The sequence below is a fragment of the Balaenoptera ricei genome, chromosome 15, assembly GCF_028023285.1.
Source record: "Balaenoptera ricei isolate mBalRic1 chromosome 15, mBalRic1.hap2, whole genome shotgun sequence".
Classification (NCBI taxonomy): Eukaryota; Metazoa; Chordata; class Mammalia; order Artiodactyla; family Balaenopteridae; genus Balaenoptera; species Balaenoptera ricei.
The window spans coordinates 3,716,800-3,735,000 of record NC_082653.1 but is presented as its reverse complement, the minus strand read 5'-3'; the positions used below and the strand labels follow the sequence as shown (position 1 = coordinate 3,735,000).

Below are 18,201 nucleotides of genomic sequence, written 5' to 3'. Positions count from 1 at the left end.
ATCAGGATTTCTTTTGTTATAAGCAAAGTTAAGCCTCTTTTTACTTAGGGCAATTTGCATGTCTGTTTTGGTGCACTTTTCTGATTCCCTTCTACTGCAAAACCATCCCCTTGCTCCCCTGCGCAGATCCCACCCCACTCCAGTGCAGACCTGTCATTTAGTTATCGGAATGACTCACACTCTGGATTTGTGCAGTCACTTAAACTTTTGCTGTGTAGTTTGTAGTTTGTACGGATAGGTGTCTAACCCAGAAGTATCACTAGATTCAGCTTCAGGGTATGAGGCAAGCACCTTGCACAGGTGGGCCCAGACCCATGGGGCACGTGTTTTCTTATCTCACTTTTGTGATGGTGAATGAGCATGGAATTGCTTCCCACATCATCACCTGATGGAGTCAGTAGATACGTCCCCACCGATATCACACTTCCTGATTTCAGTGTCCCTTGATAACTATTGCCTTGTTCCACTACTATTAGAGGGTCAAAAGAGTGATTTTTAAAACTCTGTCATTCCCCCTGAATTTATATTAGCTGGCATTTTCCTCCCAAGAAGACTCCCTCATCACCTATTTGGTGGCCCTGCAATATAATCCAGTCCAAGTGAGATTGTCGAGATAATTGCTTTATTCTTTCCAGTTGTGTATCAGTTTTTCAGAATAACAAGATGGAGATAGTGTTTAGGGACTAAAATCTGCATACTGGGAGTGTTCTTAAATACTACTGGGTTGTAGTCTTCTAAATCTTTTTAGGAGACAGAAAATATTTTATAAAGAAAACATATGTTTATACCAATATTTTCAATTTAACATTAAGATTGCAGGGAGTTGCTTCTATTTTTATATATTGGAATGTAGTTGGTTACAATGTTGTATTAGTTGCAGGTGTACAGCAAAGTGATTCAGTTATATATACACATGTATCTATTCTTTTTCGGGAGTTGCTTCATTGACTTAAAATTTTTCTCTAAGGCTGAAAATCATGGCTGCCAACAACAATAACATTAACATAATTGTGTACTTTATCTTACAATCCCTCTGTAATAGTTTCAAAATAGCCATACCGATAATGAGCCCAGACTGACATTTCTTTGAGTGTTTGTCCTCAGAATACATCCTATTAGGACTATATAGCTAAAAGTGTGTTTTAAAGTCAATTGAACCAATGATTTTCTCCGTGTGGTGATGCTACCAGTCTGATAGAATTTTAGGCTTGTTTCCTTTCCAAAAAAATTTTTTTGTTAAGTATTTTTGTTTATTTATTTAGTCATTTATTTGTTTTAAAATTTTATATTGGACTACAGTTGATTTATAATGTTGTGTTAGTTTCAGGTGTACAGCAAAGCGATTCGGTTATACATATACATATATCTATTCTTTTTCAAATTCTTTTTCCATTTGGGTTTTTATAGAATATTGAGTAGAGTTCCCTGTGCTACTCAGTAGGTCCTTGTCGATTATCTATTTTATCCTTTTCAAATTTTAAAGATTGTTTTCCTTTTTAAATGTAATCCTTTTTTAATTATGCAAAAATATTTACATGGTGCCCAAATCAAAATGATATAAAAATGACAGCCAGGGAACTTGAGTGGCATCTTTGTCTTCTCCATCCTAATTGTCCCCTCCTCCACTAGTCACCCAGTTTATTAGATTTTGGCTATATTTACATTGTTTCATTGTGATAATATAAGTGTTTATGTGGACGTATTTACCTGTCCCTTTTGCATTCCTCTTTTGATATTTTTTCCTGTGTGTCTTTGGGGACAATCCTAGAAGTGAGATCAATAGGTCGGGGGGTAAACGCACACAGGACTGTCCTACAAGTCGCTTCACTCCCCTTTCCCAGGAATTGGCTTCCCAGCAGGGACATTAGAGAGTGTCAGTTTCTCCACAGTATCAACCACAGAGCATGTTGCAAGCTGCTTTTTCAGTTTGTTAAGTGACTGTGTCTTGGTGCAATTTTAATTTATATTTCTCATATTATAAATCAGGCTGAGTACCTGTTCATAGGATCAAGGACCATTTGCATTTCTTGTTCTGTGAATTTTCTGTCTATATCCTTAGCTTGTTTCTTAAACTTCAGGGTTTGCTTGAATTCTCAGATTTTAGGGCTTCTGTATGTATTTGATGTATGAGGTTTTTGAGATTCATTCATGTTGGTGTATGAATTAATCTTTTGTTCATTTTTAGTGCTGAGTTGGCTGGGATGTGCCACAATTTGGTTATCTATTCGCCAGTTGCTGGAGATTTGGATTTCTTTCCATCTGGGGCTATTATGAATAATGCAGAGTGTGAATAATACACCTACATGTTTTGTGTGTATGTATGTTTTCGTTTCTCTTGGATAAACACCTAGAAGTGGAATTGCCGGGTCTGTGATCAGTGTATGTTTAACTATATAAGGTGCTACCAGGCTGTTTTCCAAAGTGGCTGCACCATTTACCTTCTCACCAGCAATGTATTAGGTCTATTAGTATTATTTTTATTAATACATAAACATTTTTAAATTATACGTTTTTATATTAAATACAGTAAATCTATCTACCCATTTCTCTATTTATCTATTCTGCATGAACAAAAGCTCTTTGGGATTCTCAACATTTTTTGAGAGTGCAAAGGGGTCATAAGACCAAAATGTTTGAAAACGGCAGTTTTAGAGAAAAATTGAGGAATAGAATGTGTTTCTAGCAGGAAGCCCGGCTGTGTTTTTCTAACCTGAGCCAAGTTCATTTTTTTAAAAATTTAATTAATTAATTTATTTATACATTTTTTTTAATTTTTGGCTGTGTTGGGTCTTCGTTTCTGCACGAGGGCTTTCTCTAGTTGTGGCAAGCGGGGGCCACTCTTCATCGTGGTGCGCGGGCCTCTCACTGTCACGGCCTCTCTTGTTGCGGAGCACAAACTCCAGACGCGCAGGCTCAGTAGTTGTGGCTCACGGGCCTAGTTGCTCCGCGGCATGTGGGATCTTCCCAGACCAGGGCTCGAACCCGTGTCCCTTGCATTGGCAGGCAGATTCTCAACCACTGCGCCACCAGGGAAGCCCCCAAGTTCATTTTAAAGGAAACAAATTCTCAAAGTCCCTGAGACCATGCTTGAGGACATGAGGTTGAAAAACATCTATTTAAGAATATAAAATTCTGAAATATGCAGATCTCGTTCAATAGTGCATTCGCACTGCAACAGTGGGGTTTTGTCACTAGGCTGCTAAAGCTGGCTTTGCTGCTCTTTTATTCACGCTTTTCATCGCAAAAATAACCCCCTAGCAATATGAAAAATTTCCCTTGTAAGCAGCTCACATTTTTTTCACCCCAAACACTCCCCTGTGTCTTGGTCGGGTCTGCAAATGTGAATTTGAGAACGACTGAGTGACCCAATTTTACCATCAAGTAAAAGCGACCTAAGTGCTCTAGAGAAATCCCGCTTCTCCATGTGTCATGACGATGCTCCTGTCATTCTCCTCTCGGCCTTCTTGACCCTTGCGACACTAGAGCATCATAAGGGTCCTCCCCAGGGGCCTGGGGGCAGCTCACCCCTCGGGCCGCAGGCAGCCGCTCCCTGGGGCTGGGACGGAGCCCCAGCACGAGCCCAGGTAGCTCCCTGCTCTGAGGATGTGCTGGTCCCTTGACACCCAGGAGGGCGGACCCCGGGAAAGACTTTGCCTGGATCTTAGTGCGGCTCAGGAGCTCTGTTTCTCTGTGGCCTCTCCGAGCACCCGTGTCCCCTCGCAAGTGGACAAGGGGCCTCCACCTTTCGTGCGGCTGTGACATCACACAGGGTCTTAAGCAAGTGGAAGCTAATTTATAATCACACTCACATTGCTAGGTGTTGGTTCACGCTCCTTCCTTCCCACAGACGGCTACAGGGGCTCAGAGTGTCACATAAATGAGAGCAGAGAGACAGGGGTGGGGAACAGTGAATACAAACAAGGGTCTGGCCGTGAAATGGTCCTGGGCAAGGCTCGGGTCACCCACCAGGTCCCGGGACACACAGGGTGGTGCACGTGGGCTCTGAGCTCGTGACTCTCAGTGCAGGGGTTGCTCACCAACCACGGGGTCCGCGGCCGGGTTTGGGGGTTATGTGAAGTCGGGGTCCAAACCCTGTGCATCGTTTACCTTGAGCGTTTGAAAATTTTAAATTGCATTTTAATTTTTTTTTAACATCTTTATTGGAGTATAATTGCTTTACAATGGTGTGTTAGTTTCTGCTTTATAACAAAGTGAATCAGTTATACATATGTTCCCATATCTCTTCCCTCTTGCATCTCCCTCCCTCCCACCCTCCCTATCCCACCCCTCTAGGTGGTCATAAAGCACAGAGCTGATCTCCCTGTGCTATGCGATTGCTTCCCACTAGCTAGCTATTTTACATTTGGTAGTGTATATATGTCCATGCCACTCTCTCACTTTGTCACATCTTACCCTCCCCCCCCCCCCATATCCTCAAGTCCATTCTCTAGTATGTCTGCGTCTTTATTCCCATCCTGCCACTAGGTTCTTCATGACCTTTTTTTTTTTTTTCCTTAGATTCCATATATATGTGTTAGCATACTGATGGGCTTTGCTGCCACCGTTTTACAGAGATGGGCACTGAGGTTCAGCAAGTTTATTCCCAAGGTCATGAGTGTCAGTAGCCCAAGCGGAGTTTACCGTTGGCCTCCTGATGGCGCTCCAGGCTCTCTCCGCTCCTCTTACCCCTCTCATTTCCTTCCTATCAGAATCACTGGTAAATATCAAGGACAAGATCATTTCCTTGGATCGCAGGTGATGGCACTTTTGCTAAGGAGCATGAAAAATAACAATTACCATGCCCTTTGACCCCACCCCAGTGACGGACTTCTGGAATTCTTTTTTATGACAGTCACAAAACTTCGTACCTGCCCAAGACAACCATCTAAGTTAGGTGTCCTCCACAGGCAATGCACTAAGCCCCTCCCCGGAAGAGGAGGTAAAGTCCTTGAGTGATGTTTACTCTTTGGATGCCTTATAAGGTTTTCAGTTTTTCTCTCATCCTGCTGACTTGGAATCACTAAAATCTAAAACTGCCTTTTCCCCAAAGCCCTACAAGCCAAATGACTTAATATAAACTTCAGAGAAGTCACCACAACAGATCAAATGTGTGGACAATTCTCATACCTGCTGCTGTGCGGGCCACTCAAGAGTTCACGAGAACAACCAGTGCTACCACCGGACTCATTCAAACCACAAACCAGATAATTCACCCAAATTGCCACTGCCTGCCCTCACTCGGCCCCCAAAAGATGCTTCAGAACCATCACCTTCTTGATTGAATGCCTTCTAGACTTCAAAGCTGGATTTATAATTTGTTCCACAGGGACCATTTATTTTAGCTTGAAATAATAGTAAAATAATTTAGAACCACCAAGCTCTTAGCGGGACAAAATGGAATATATCACACACTTGATTGATTTTTAAAGGTGAGAATGAAGAGGATAAGTGAAGATAATCAATGTAGGACCAAAAGAAAAGCAATAGTAAGAGGATAAAAAGTAAGTCCAAAGATGTTATCAATTTTATTTAACAGCAATGTATTAAATAATCCAATTAAAAGACAAAGATTGCCAGACTGGAAGAAAAAAACAAACTTGTTGCTGCTTTCAAGATAAACTACTTAAACCTAAGGGCAGAGAAAGTGTGAAGTGAACTCTTGGAAAAAGATGAATGTAAATACTAACCAAAAGAAAGTTGGCTTATCTATACTGGTACTAGTTATCAGGCAGAGTAAACTTTAACTTATGACATATTACTAGAGATAGAGTCATGTCACTATAATGAAAGGGTCAGTGCACCAGGAAGGTGCGACGATGTAAATGTATATGCACCTAATAACATAGATTCAACATATGTAAAACACATGGGGAGAATATTAGTAAGTTACCAGTGGTGGCTGTGGGGCAGGGTATCTATGAGGAGCTAGAGAAAGGAGAAGTCATATCTGGGACTAGATTAGGACCAGACAACTCCATGGACGTGAACTGACTTTGTCTTGGATGAAACATGATTAAGTATTGAGTGGAAGGGCTGGTGTCTACTAAAAAATCGTATAGCAGTGTGTTTAAACAGAGAACGTGCTGGTAAATAGCCAGCCTCACAGATGATGAAAAGTTCCTCCGGGTGGCAAAATGCATGCAAATTCCTCCAGGCACTGTGAACCAATTAAAAGATGGCAGATGAACCTATTACATTTAGGGAATACACAACCCAGACTCTACAAAGATAACTGTGAGAAATCAGTTACAAAGACAATAAAGAGCCATTGTATAGTGTTCCCACAGACATGGGCTTCATCCGCCACAGCCAACACAGCTAACAACATCTGGGTAAGCACCATAATGGAGTCAATTGGGGAAACAAAGCCAAAACCGTGATGACCTCATCCCAAAGCCTGATACAGCTGAACCCTCAGTTCTGCACCAGTGTTCGTCATCTATGTCCAGGGGCAAAGGAAGAGAAAGATGACCTGGGGAAAGAGATCTCAAACAACGAGCGGCCATTATAAAAGACTTTAAAAACAACTGGACTCGTTTGTCTGCAAAGTTCTGGAAAGATTAAGAGAATGTTATAGAATCTATAAAGCCATGGAAGTTAGGGTTAGGAAAAGACCAGACTCGTGATGTATGTATTCGATCCTGATATATGTCTGAGTTTCCTATTGCTGCCTCAAAGTTAGTGACTTACAACACCACAGATCTCTTGTCTTGCAGCTGTATTGCGTGCGGGCCTGACGTGGGTCTCGCGGGGCTGGAGTCCAGGTGTGGGCAGGGCTCTGCTCCTTCCTGGGGTTCTGGGGGGAGAATCTTTTCTAGCTGCTAACATCCACTTACATTCCTTGGTTCCTGACCTCCTCCTCCATTGTCAAAGCCAGCAAGCGGACTGTCTCAGTCAGCTTGGACTGAAACAACACAAAGCCATAGGCTGGGGGCTTAAACGACGGACATTTCTTTTCTCGCAGTTCTGGAGGCTGGAATCCAAGATCAAAGTGCCGCCAGGGTTGGTTTCTGGGGAGGCCTCTCTTCCTGGCCAGCTGTGTTTCCCTTCCCACGGTCCTCACGTGGGGCAGAGACTGAGATCTCCCTCTCTGCCTCTTCTCACAAAGCCACAGATTGGGGCCCCCGCCCCTCTGACCTCATTGAACCTAATTACCCCCTGAAGTCCCTATATCCTGACACAGTCACGGGAGTTAGGGCGTCAGTGAATATTCGGGGTGGGGGGCCGGAGCGGTGGAGAAAATGCAGCTCACGGCACAGGACGGTTCCCTCTGACCTCCTCTGACCTCCTCTGACCCCCTCCGACCTCCTCTGACCTCCTCTGACCTCCTTCTTCCACTTTGAAGGCTCCTCGTGCTGACTGGCCTCACCCCATAATCCATGACCGTCTCCCCATTTGCAGTCCGCTCATCAGCCAACCTAACTCATTGCGAACTTGATTGCCCTTTGCCACGTAGCCTAACATAGTCGAAGGTTCCGTGAATTGGGACGTGCGCAGCCTAGGAGGCCATGGTACGCAAAAGTAACGAGTGCTACCCGGGGGTCTGAAAGCAGCAGTTTTAGGACAAATAAGGGGAGGTTCTTATTTCTTTTTTTAATTGTGATAAAAACACATAACACAAAATCATCCAGACCATGTTTAAGGGTGCAGTGCAGTGGTGTTGTCTCTATGTATATCGCTGTGCATCTGATCTCTGGAACTTTCTCACCTTGAAAGACTGAAACTCTACCCATGGAGCAAGTCCTCCTTCCCCGGCCCACCGTCGAACTTGCTAAGACTTTGATGACCGTAGATCATCACGGAGCGGGCTCTCACCGTATCTGTGTTTCGTGTCGGGCTCGTTTCACTCAGCACGGTGTCCTCACGGCTCATCCATGTCGTACGTAGCACAGCAAGTGTTTCCTTCTGCTTTAGACGGAATACCGTTCCACCGATGTCTACACCGCACGGTGCGTACCAGCCATCCACCGACGGATGTTCAAGTGTTTCCATGTTTTCTGTATCGTGAACAGCGCTGCAGTGGACACAGGTGCGCAAATAGCTCTTCGAGATCCTGATTACAATTCTTTAGGGTTTATACCCAGAAGCGGGATTGCCGGATCGTAAGGGGATTGTTGGGAGGGACAGTCTCACGTGTGCCGTCTTGCGACCCCACTCGGCCACCAGTGGAGGGGCCTCGGGCCTGGAGCACATCCCCACCTCGCCTGCAGCCTGTGTGGGCCCGGCCCCTCGTGCGGGCATCTCTCTCCCCAGGTCAGACTCTGTGTGTCGCCTCTGCTCTGTGTCACACGGCACCCGGCCAACCCCACTGCTCTCTCTGTCCCCTGAGGGGAGGGGACGGCGCCCTTCTGATGAGCACGGGAGGGGTGCGTCAGGCCAGTGGCCCCGGGGGCGGCTTCCACGTGGGGCCTCGCCCGCTGCTGAGGCTGATCTTGCCGTGTCTCTTCTCTGCGTGGCTCCGTCCGGTGCTTTCCTGTGGTGTGTTTCTCTCGGTGTCTTGGGTACCACGAGGCCGAGGGCAGAATCATTCAGACTTCCGGTGACAGATGACAGAGGCCACTTTCTGGACACTGGTGCAGTGAGCAAGGTCGCCAACAGGCACCCCATGGCTTGGTGGGGACGCGAGGCCCCTCAGCCCGCTGCCCCAGGGCAGAGCCGGCGCTGGGGGTGGAGGGTGACGGGCTGCTCAGGTGCCCTCCGCCACGGGGGTGTTCCCGTGGTGTCCCAGGGGTCGCGGACGATGTCATAGGGAAGTAGGGGCCTGGGAGGGGCTCCACCAGGTCGGTCACTTGCTGGCCTCACTCTGCACAGAACCGCTGATGGGGCTGCCGGAATGAGATCCTTCTCTAGGGATGAAGGACAGAGCGAAGGGCAGACGTGGGCAGAAGTGGGGGAGCCCCAGGCAGCTAGGTTGGTGGGTCTGTTTGGGGAAGGGACATTGCAGACCCAAATGATTCAGGCATCTGACACAGTCAGGGATGGACCGAGGTCTCCAGGACCCACTGGGACCAGGGACCCTCTACTCCTATCAGGATAAAGGGCAGAATGGGGGGAATTCAGATTCTTCTGGGGCTCTTGGGTGCTGGTTCCCACATGACCATATTTCCAGGTCCCCATTAGGGTGGGATTAAACGGATGACATTGGGGATTTTGGGGTGAGTGTGATGATCTATGACACATGGGTGCTGATACGTCTGTGGGTGGGGTCTTTGGGCCATTGGGGGTGCTGGCAATGGTGGTCCCACAGCAGAGTGCTTTGTGGGCCCTGGCGTTTTGGCTGCTTGTGGCTCAGAATGTCACTGTCATCTGAGGGGTTCTGACCCTCAGCAAAGAATTCAAGTCGTAACAGTGGGGCGTGTCCACTCCCACCCAATCTCCTAAGTTACCCGAGCCCAGTGGGCTGTTCATCGCAAGCTGGGCTGCCCTCCAGGCGGATGGGGGATTGTTAACTCAGGGCTTGCTGCAGACAGGAATGTTACAGACCATCTGTCCCCATTTAACAGCCCCGTTTGGCTGATCAGTAAGGCCTCCAGGACATGGAAACTGACAAGGGGCCGTCCCAGGCTGGATCCACCCTCAGTGCCAGGTGTCCTCACTAAAATGGTCAGTGACAGCCCATTCCCCAGATGGGTAAGTCATTACTGACTTGGCTGATTGTTTTTCTGGCCTCTAGAGAAACAGGTGGTGCAGCACTGCCCTGAGTCACTGACAAAATGACATCACCAAGCTCAACACGCTGGGTGATATTAAGGGATTGTCAGTTGCATTCAGGATGCAACTTCCCTCGTGGAATTGGACAATTGGGCCAAAAGGTTTATGTGAAACCACAGGGGCAGTGGGTCCTCAGGGAAGTGGCAAACAGTGCCTCAGCCTGGAGAGCTCTGTGGAGCTGGACAGGCTGCGGGCACTCGCCTCCCCCTACAGAATCCTGGGCTGCGCCTGGTAAAAGAGCCCCCTGATAAAAATCAGCACAGCTGTGGACTTCATGCAGCTTTGTTGGCTGAGAATGAAGTCTCTTGTCCTCACTCGTGTTGTATCGGCCTGGCCAGTACACAACGACTCAGACTCTCCCCAAGGCCAACAAGACTCAGTGGACCAGATGGCCAGGTGATGATGGACAGCAAAATGGACCTTGATGATCTGCTGGCAGAACCAGGAGGCGTCTGTGTCATTGCCAATACCCCTTGCTGCGTACACATCGATTCTTCAGGGGAGGTAGAAACTGACAGAAGAGCCTCACCTGGGCAGGTGCTTATCAGCTGCGCACCTGCTGAATTTGGGGCTCCAGGTTGAGGTCCATCCCCCAGGGAGGCCTGATCATTCTCGTAAGTCCAGTTCTCCTAAAAACCTTGACAAGCTTCTGGCTCAAAATGACAGACTCTGTGAGCAAAGCGCCTTCATTCAGGGGTTCAAGGCCCATTGGACCAGCTCACCTCCGAGTCAGGGGCAGATGGTGGTCCTACAGGACCTGACATGTTTTATCTCCAGGCTTCTCCCAGGCAATGTTGGGGACATACTTATACTGAAAAATCATTCCTTTTTTATATGAAGTTCAAATGTTACCGAGTATTTCATCTGGCAACCATACACGATGAAGCCTCTCCACTGACGGCTGAAGGGCCAGGAATTTACCTCTAAGACCCTCCTGGTCAGATGGCAAGGTGTACACCCAAAGGGGCCCTCAGGGACCACACGGAGAGTTTTATTCAAACAGAACCAAATAAACAGGGCCTTATATTAAAACAAAGGTGGTTATATTTTGAATTAATATAAAAAAATTAAAATAAAACTTGTAAGATAAAGTGATTTAAAAAATATATTTATGGTGCCCCTGAAATTTATGTTCCAGGATCCGCTGGTCACAGGTGAATTTCTTTGGGGAAAACGTGAGACTTTTGGATGCAATCCTGCCAATGGCCACTAGAAGGCAACCTGACAGGGCGGTGATTCACAGCGTCCCCACCATAAAAAGAAAAACACCTGCTATTTTGTTGTTGTTTCTGCCGTTTCTACAAATGTTATTGTCTTTCTTCTTCTCCCTGTGTTGCTCCTCCCTCCTCCCTCCCTCCTGCCACGCTGAGTTCTGTGTCCTGTGTCCACATGTCCCCGCTGTCCCTCTGTGTGTCATCCTCTCCGTGGCCTCCTGACCCAGAAGTGGGCTGTTGGCACACGGATAACAAGAGCCACCACTTTCCCCGGGTGCCTCCCCCACATGCCAGGCACGTGAGGGGCGCTGCTTGGGTACCACTCAGGATCCAGGAGCCACATCAAGTATTTACCTCGAGGGCATTTCAGGCAGGAGACCGGCTGCTGGGGGCGGCAGGGGCCAGGTCGCTGCGTGGAGTGGAGCAGAGGCAGGTGTAGGAGCTGGGCGGAGACACAGGCTCTGACGAGGATGCTGCTGGGTCTGGGGGGGGGGAATTCCTTTACTTCACTGTGGCAGGTCCAGCAGCCTCACGCTACACCTCCATCAAATCCGCTCTTTCACCAAAACCCGTGGAAGGAATGTGCACAGCAAGCAAACCACATGACCTGTGGACGCCCTGCTTCCCCGGGCTGGCCTTTTCTCAGAGGGAGGAAACAAATACATTTTTATCTAAGTCACTAACCCGTGGTTTTCTGTCTGCATCTTTGCAGGTTTTCTGAGGAACAACCTACAGAGGCCACCGGAGCCCCAGGGAAGTGGCCCAGTGCAGGGAGGAGACAGCGGGGGCCCCTTTCTCTGCTCATGGGGTCACATGGGCCCTGGACCCCAGGAACCGCAGTCGCCTCCGAGGCCACCAGCACTCAGAGGTGGGACCTCTGGGCCTCTCCTGCCTGGGACTCTGGCTGGGACAGAGGGAACCATCCCGGGCTGACTGGATCTTCAGGACATCCGGGACGTTGAGCTGTCCTGGGCATCAGGGACCCGTTACGGAGGCTCAGCCAGGTCCATCGGTCTGGACAGTGGCCACCAGCGTGGCCCTCCTGTGGGCAAGGCCACAGGCACTCAGGACTCCACTCTGGGCTCAGCTCACAGGCTCTGACTCAGAGCCAGACCTTCTCACTTTCCCAGACTCCTTGAATCACGTCGCACTGGAACGACTGGCTCAGCATTCCACAGTAAGTCAACAAATGTGCACTGAGATGCCACACACCGTGGACCAGAGGGCACGGGCCCTCACGCACGGGTTCCGCTCAAATTAACAGAATCCAGGTAAGCATTAGGGTCCCCTAAAGCCTGCTGTCTGCTTAGAGCCACGTTGTTTGAAAAAAAGTCATAAAAGTACTTAAAAATAAATATTCCTAGTGTTTAGTAACACCTCTGGAAGGAGTTACGTGGAAACCCCTTTCCCCCAATCCCGGAGTCTTCCCCACATGGGGACTGTCCCACTGGGTCCCCGCCTCTGCCCCCAGCTCCTCCAGCATTACCCAGCACAACCCGTCCTTGGGGGGCACTTGCTGGAGCTGTGGCCACCCCGCAGCCCCCTCCCTTCTTTGGGAAAGCACCTCACTTTGCTAAAAGAGGGCACGTTCCTCTTGCACCCATGGGATTTACTCTGGGTGGGGTGACCCCCAGCCCCTCCCAGGTCTTTGGCTCAGAGGGAGATGAGTATTTAAAGCAGAGGACTGTGGTCCCCTAGCCTCCCACTGCATGTGCACTAATGCGAGTGGCCTGGCCACGCCGCCTCTTTTTAGACGTATCTTCACACTTGCCATGTTCCCTCGAAGGCTCCCAGTATGAACGCAGAACGTCTCAGCCGAGCAGAAATGAGAAGAAAAGATCATTACTCTGCATGAAATAAGCCAGATGCAGAAAGACAAACAGTGCAGACTCCACTCGTGTGAGGTACTTACCTAAGTCAAATCCGTAGAGACAAGGAGTGGGATGCTGGGTGCCAGGGGCTGGGGGCTGGGGAAGGGGGGCTACTCTTTAATGGAGACGGAGTATCAGTTTTACAGGATGAAAAAGTTCTGGAGACCAAGGAGGGTGATGGTTGCACAGCCGTGTGAATGTGCTTAATGCCACTGAACTTAAAAATAGTCAAAATGGTAACTTTTATGAAGTGTGTATTTTAACACAGTTTTTTAAAAAACATAAACTAAAGGAGGAGGAGGGGGGAAATGAGATGAGGGGGAGGGGAGACAGGACAGGAGATGACTGGGGGATGGGGCTGGACACCTCAGGACGCCTCCATCCTGCCCAAGGTGGCCAGTCCTGACTTCTAAATTGTAGGAGCAGAGGCTGACGAGAGCCTGTCCAGGAGGCCCCAGGAATAAAAGGGAACATTTCAGGAAAGTTTTGCAGGGATCGGGGGCAAAAGAAACAAAATATTTTAATGCAAAAACTGTTAAGGGAAAAAAATCGTAGAAGACTTACTGGGTATCTTTTCTGTGGAAAACTAGATTTCTAGCCACCAACCTGAATTATCAGATTCTATGGGGTGTCTGGGACTTTCATTGCCTTTGAGCTATTTTACAGCCCCGTAAAATATAGAAAATTGATGTAGGGTAGATTGGTCCTCAGAAATGCAGATGCCTTGGCCTGGTGGTGGTGGCCATGACACCCCTCCTGCCCCCCAGAAGCCAGCCTGTGTCTTCACTAAGGACATTCACGTCAGTGTCCTGATCGGCTGGCCTTTGGATTCTCCTTTGAACTGGTTTTTTTTTTTTTTTTTTAAATTTAATTAATTAATTAATTAATTTATGGCTGTGTTGGGTCTTTGTTTCTGTGCGAGGGCTTTCTCTAGTTGCGGCGAGCGGGGGCCACTCTTCATCGCGGTGCGCGGGCCTCTCATTATCGCGGCCTCTCTTGTTGCGGAGCACAGGCTCCAGACGCGCAGGCTCAGTAATTGTGGCTCACGGGCTTAGTTGCTCCGCGGCATGTGGGATCTTCCCAGACCAGGGCTCGAACCCGTGTTCCCTGCATTGGCAGGCAGATTCTCAACCACTGCGCCACCAGGGAAGCCCCTTGAACTGGTTTTTAGGTCCTTACTGGTTTCCCATTACTTACTGACTACCATAAAATCTTTGACACAGGTTTATTTATATTTATATATGAAAATAGTGATCTTCCCTTAAAAAAAAATTATACTTTAACAACATCAGTAAGGAGAGAGCATAGAGGAGACCAGAAGATTCGCGGGAACTTTTAGACAGTTGAGAACGATGTAACGGGAACTTCACCCCACTCGGCCCTCCTCCCTGGGAGCTGTCTCTGGGGTTTCAACCTCTGTCTTCAAAAATAATTTGATGAAAAATTGCAGACTCGTACTACAAATTGCCTGTTATCCCTAGAGGGGACCAGATCTGGGTGTTGATGAAATGTCTGGAGTCGGGGCAGGCTTGGGTTCCCACGAACATTTTGCTCACGTCTCAGGAAGCCGGAGTGCTGGGTTGAGCCCTGTGGAGATGGCCATCAGCTGGGGGGACCCAGGGCCGACGGTCCCAAGAGGTGACACTGAGGCCTCCTTCTCCCCTCCTGCCCAAGCCCGGAGCTCTAAGCTTCAACCCCCACTCAGATGATGGGTCCAAACACCACCGGACAGTGGTGTCCCCCTAGAGGACAAGGGCAGAGCTGGCCTTACCTGCCTGGCCCCAACCTGGGCACGTGGCAGGGCAGAGGGGTGGTGTGATAAAGGGATTTCTCATCACATCAGCAGAGACGAAGAGGGCCAGGGAAGGAGGGGCAGCCAGAGTCAGAGAACTGCGGGGCAAAATCAGACGTGCAGAGAGACAGACAGAGACAGAGAGAGACAGTGAGAGAGAGAGAGTGACAGAGAGAGACAGTGAGAGAGAGAGACAGTGAGAGAAAGAGACAGTGAGAGAGAGAGAGAGAGAGAGAGAGAGACATCCGGAACAAAATCCAGAGACACACAGAGATGAGCAGAGAGACAGTCTCTCACACAAGGGCCGCGGGTCCCACAGCCCGACACACACCGCACACCGTGTGACAGGCCAGCTTTCCTGCCTGCTGGAGCCTCAGGCCCTGCCCCACCCGCCTCACGCGGGCCTTCCTGTAGCCCCCATGCCAACGTACAGGGTCCCCTCTTCCCCAGTCAGTACCCTCCATTTCACCGCCAGCGAGGCTGGGGGTTCACTTGTGTGACCCATCCAGTCAGGACGAGGTTGTGTGTCTGATTTTCAGCAGTTTCAGCTCTGGGGCCACAGGACACAAGGGCTCCATCAGGGCCCACCCTGAAGCTCTTGGGACATCTGTGGGCTGGAGCTGCGAATCCGAAGCCCCGAGACCATCCTTTTCTCTCACCTCTTTGTCCAGGGACAGTCACAGCCACCAACCAACACCATTCTCTTCCTTGGTTTTCCCAAAATCTCCCAAAGCATCACATACGGTCCCTGAGCTCCTTGGTTCTTGCAAGGATGAGGTGACAAGGAGAAGCCGATGCGGATATTTGTGCGTCTCTACCAACACTGCACGCCACAGACGGTCAGCGCTCACTTGACTACGGGAAATAGACTCTTAGCATCTTTCAATCTAATCAGGTGAGAGAGTGGATTCCAGAAACCCCAGAACCGGTTCAGACAACTCATGCTGAAAATTCTGTTCCTCTAGAGCCATGCTCAGCACCAACATCTGTGTGAGTCCGGCTCCTTCAGGTAAACAGAACCAAGAGGCCAGAGAGAGACACGGAAGAGGAGACTTACTGTAGAAATTTGTTCACATGGTTATGAGACCAAGGAGTCCCACGGTCTGCTACCTCCCGGCTGGAGCCCGGGGAACGCTGGGGCTTAATTCAGTGCAAGGGCCTGAAAGTGAGGGTGGACGGCACAAGTCCCCGTCTGAGTCCGAAAGCCCGAGAACCAGGAGGGCCGATGCCCGTGGGCAGGAGACGGACGTCCAGGTCAGGCAGAGAGAGGGCATCCCTTCCTCCACTTATGTGTTCTGTTCAGGCATCAAGACATTGTGTGATCCCCACCCACGCTGGGGGGGCATCTCCTTGCTCAGCCTCTGATGCAAATGCTAACCTCTCCGGAGAACCCCTCTCAGACACACCAAAAGGAATGTTCTACCAGCTTCTGAGCTGGGCCTCCCTTGGTCCAGGCGAGTTGACACATAGAATTAACCATCACACCAGGGAGACTGTATCACCCAGAAGAGGGTACTTTTGGGGCGTGAAAGGCAGTGATATTAACGATGAGACCAGGACGGCAAGCATAGGAGGGGATGGTCCCGTGTGAACTGGGGTGTCCGGGCCCAGAGCTGACCATCCCTGTAGAAACCTCTGCCAACACCAGCAGTGGAAGGAGAGCAGGGCCAGGAACTGGGGCTGGCATGAGGGAGCCGGCTCCTGGACAAGAGCCTCTGGCTTGGTCACGGCGCCAGGCCCCTCGCCCTCCTGGGGGCCCTGGCTGCAGCCCAGGGACTGAAGGAGGCTGACAGCCTGTCTGTCCCCTGAGCGTCAGTGTCACTGGACGATTCGGAGGGAAAGTGTCTGTGTGGAGATGCCGCCCAAGTCTCATGGATTTTTCTAACGAAACAAAAGATTTATTAGAAGTGAATCATTTTGGTCCCAGACCATTGCAGAGCACACCTTGATTTTCTTCTGACTTGGGTTTAGACATGAAGAATCTCTGTCTGGAGGGAAAACAGATTCTCGGTGGCCAGGAGAGAAACACACACGCGCACGTGCACACACACACACACACTGGATCCCATGACCCCAAGCCTGACTTGTCCATAAGTTGCAGGGCAGTTGGATGTCATAGGCTTGTAGATGATCTCACAGCCCCTTCCCAGGTCTCTGGGAAAACCTTGTGACGTCATCGTGTCTGACTCCTTTGGGACATAAGGATGTGGCAGAATTCCTGGCACACACAGAGACAGTGAACTTGGACCATCACTGCTTTGGGGTTGTGTGTGTGTTGAGGGGAAGCTGCTCACGGCCACGACCTGCTACCCAATTTGCAAATGCAAATGCAGTGCCCTTATTAACCCATTGTCAGGAACTTCCAGGTGGTGACAGCAGAGCAGTAAACCAAGGGTGGGCCCTGCTGAGCATGGGGCCTCTTGCGACCGTCCAGGTCACACACCCGGGAGCGGCTCTGGTCACAGCCCCGCTGCCCCACTTCTACCTCTGACACGTGGCTTGGAATGGCGTGGTCTAGCACAGACCTTCAAAAGCGAGAAGAGCCGGCCTGGAGCGCAGCGTTCTGGGCCAGCACCCGGACCCTCTCCTACCCGCCTGCAGGTGGCCGGGCCCCAGCGGGTTTGGAGCGCCTCCCCTCCCCCGGTCTCAGGCCGTGAGGCTCAGGTGAGCAGATATCCTACCCCACCTCCATCCCTTGTGCAGGCCACCAGCCCTGGGCAGTCAGCGTCTTCCATCCCTTGGGGATAACAGTTGGTTCAGAGCTGCTCACGTAGCCGGGGTTGTAAGGCCAGTCTCGGGGCTGCGTCGGGAAGGAGAAGGAAGGTCTCCTGATGAGCGCGTGGGCCCGGGTGCGCCCCTTACGCCCTCCTCCTCTTGTGAGCTCGTGCAAACCCTCTCTGCTCCAGGCGGAGGCACTGGGATTTCAGCCCGTTGGAGGTGGAGTGCACAGGCTCGGGTGGGGGCTGGACGGCTGGGCACAGTGGATGCCCTCCGCCCGTGGCTGGAAGGGGAGCTGCTAGCTGCCCTGCGTCTCTCGGCCCTGGCTTGTCCCACACCCCGTCAGCGGGGGCTCCTGCCGCCCCTCCTCTGTTCCGTGGCCCAGACACATCCACGGACGTTCAGGACGCTCCTGCTGCTGCAGACTGCGGGAGGTCCTAGGGCGTCTGTCCACTTTACCAGCCAGGGTCTCTTCTGGGGGACTTGCTGCCAGCCTGCCTGGGGCTCTGGTCTAAATCAGTGCACTGACAGGCCCTCGTGGGCAGGAGATGCTGCACCCAGGACTGGCCTTAAAGGGCCTTCAGGGATCCCAGGAGCAGCTGTGGGCTCTTCAGTGCTCTGGATTTCTCGCAGGGGCTGGCCTAGCCAGCCTGCATTCGGCCTCAGAGCTGCCTGCAAGTAACATGGCCCGTGGCCAAGAGCGTGGGTCCTGGATCCCAGCTCCCAGGCTTGAACTTGGTCATCCAGGCATTAGCCGTGGGGCCTTGGGTAACCTCTGTGAGCTTCCGTTTCCTCATTTGTAAGAGGGGGATAAGTCATAATCCCTTCTTCGTTGGATTGTTGTAAAGATTAAGTGGGATAAAGTATTTAGCACAGGGCCGGGCAGTAGGAAGTG

General features: G+C 50.2%; 1 protein-coding gene across 3 annotated transcripts in view; it reads left to right on the top strand.

Moving 5' to 3' along the window:
* Window positions 1–18,201, top strand: part of PHACTR3 (phosphatase and actin regulator 3) — a 407,993-nt gene that overhangs the window by 161,668 nt on the left and 228,124 nt on the right. Inside the window, exons 3-4 of one of the 3 annotated variants that reach the window (XM_059895900.1) lie at window positions 11,638–12,102; window positions 12,712–12,829. The gene's annotated coding sequence lies outside the window, so the exon portion shown is untranslated. Of the gene's footprint in view, window positions 1–11,637; window positions 12,197–12,711; window positions 12,830–18,201 lie in introns of all 3 variants that reach the window. The other 2 variants (XM_059895898.1, XM_059895899.1) reach the window with 2 other exon arrangements.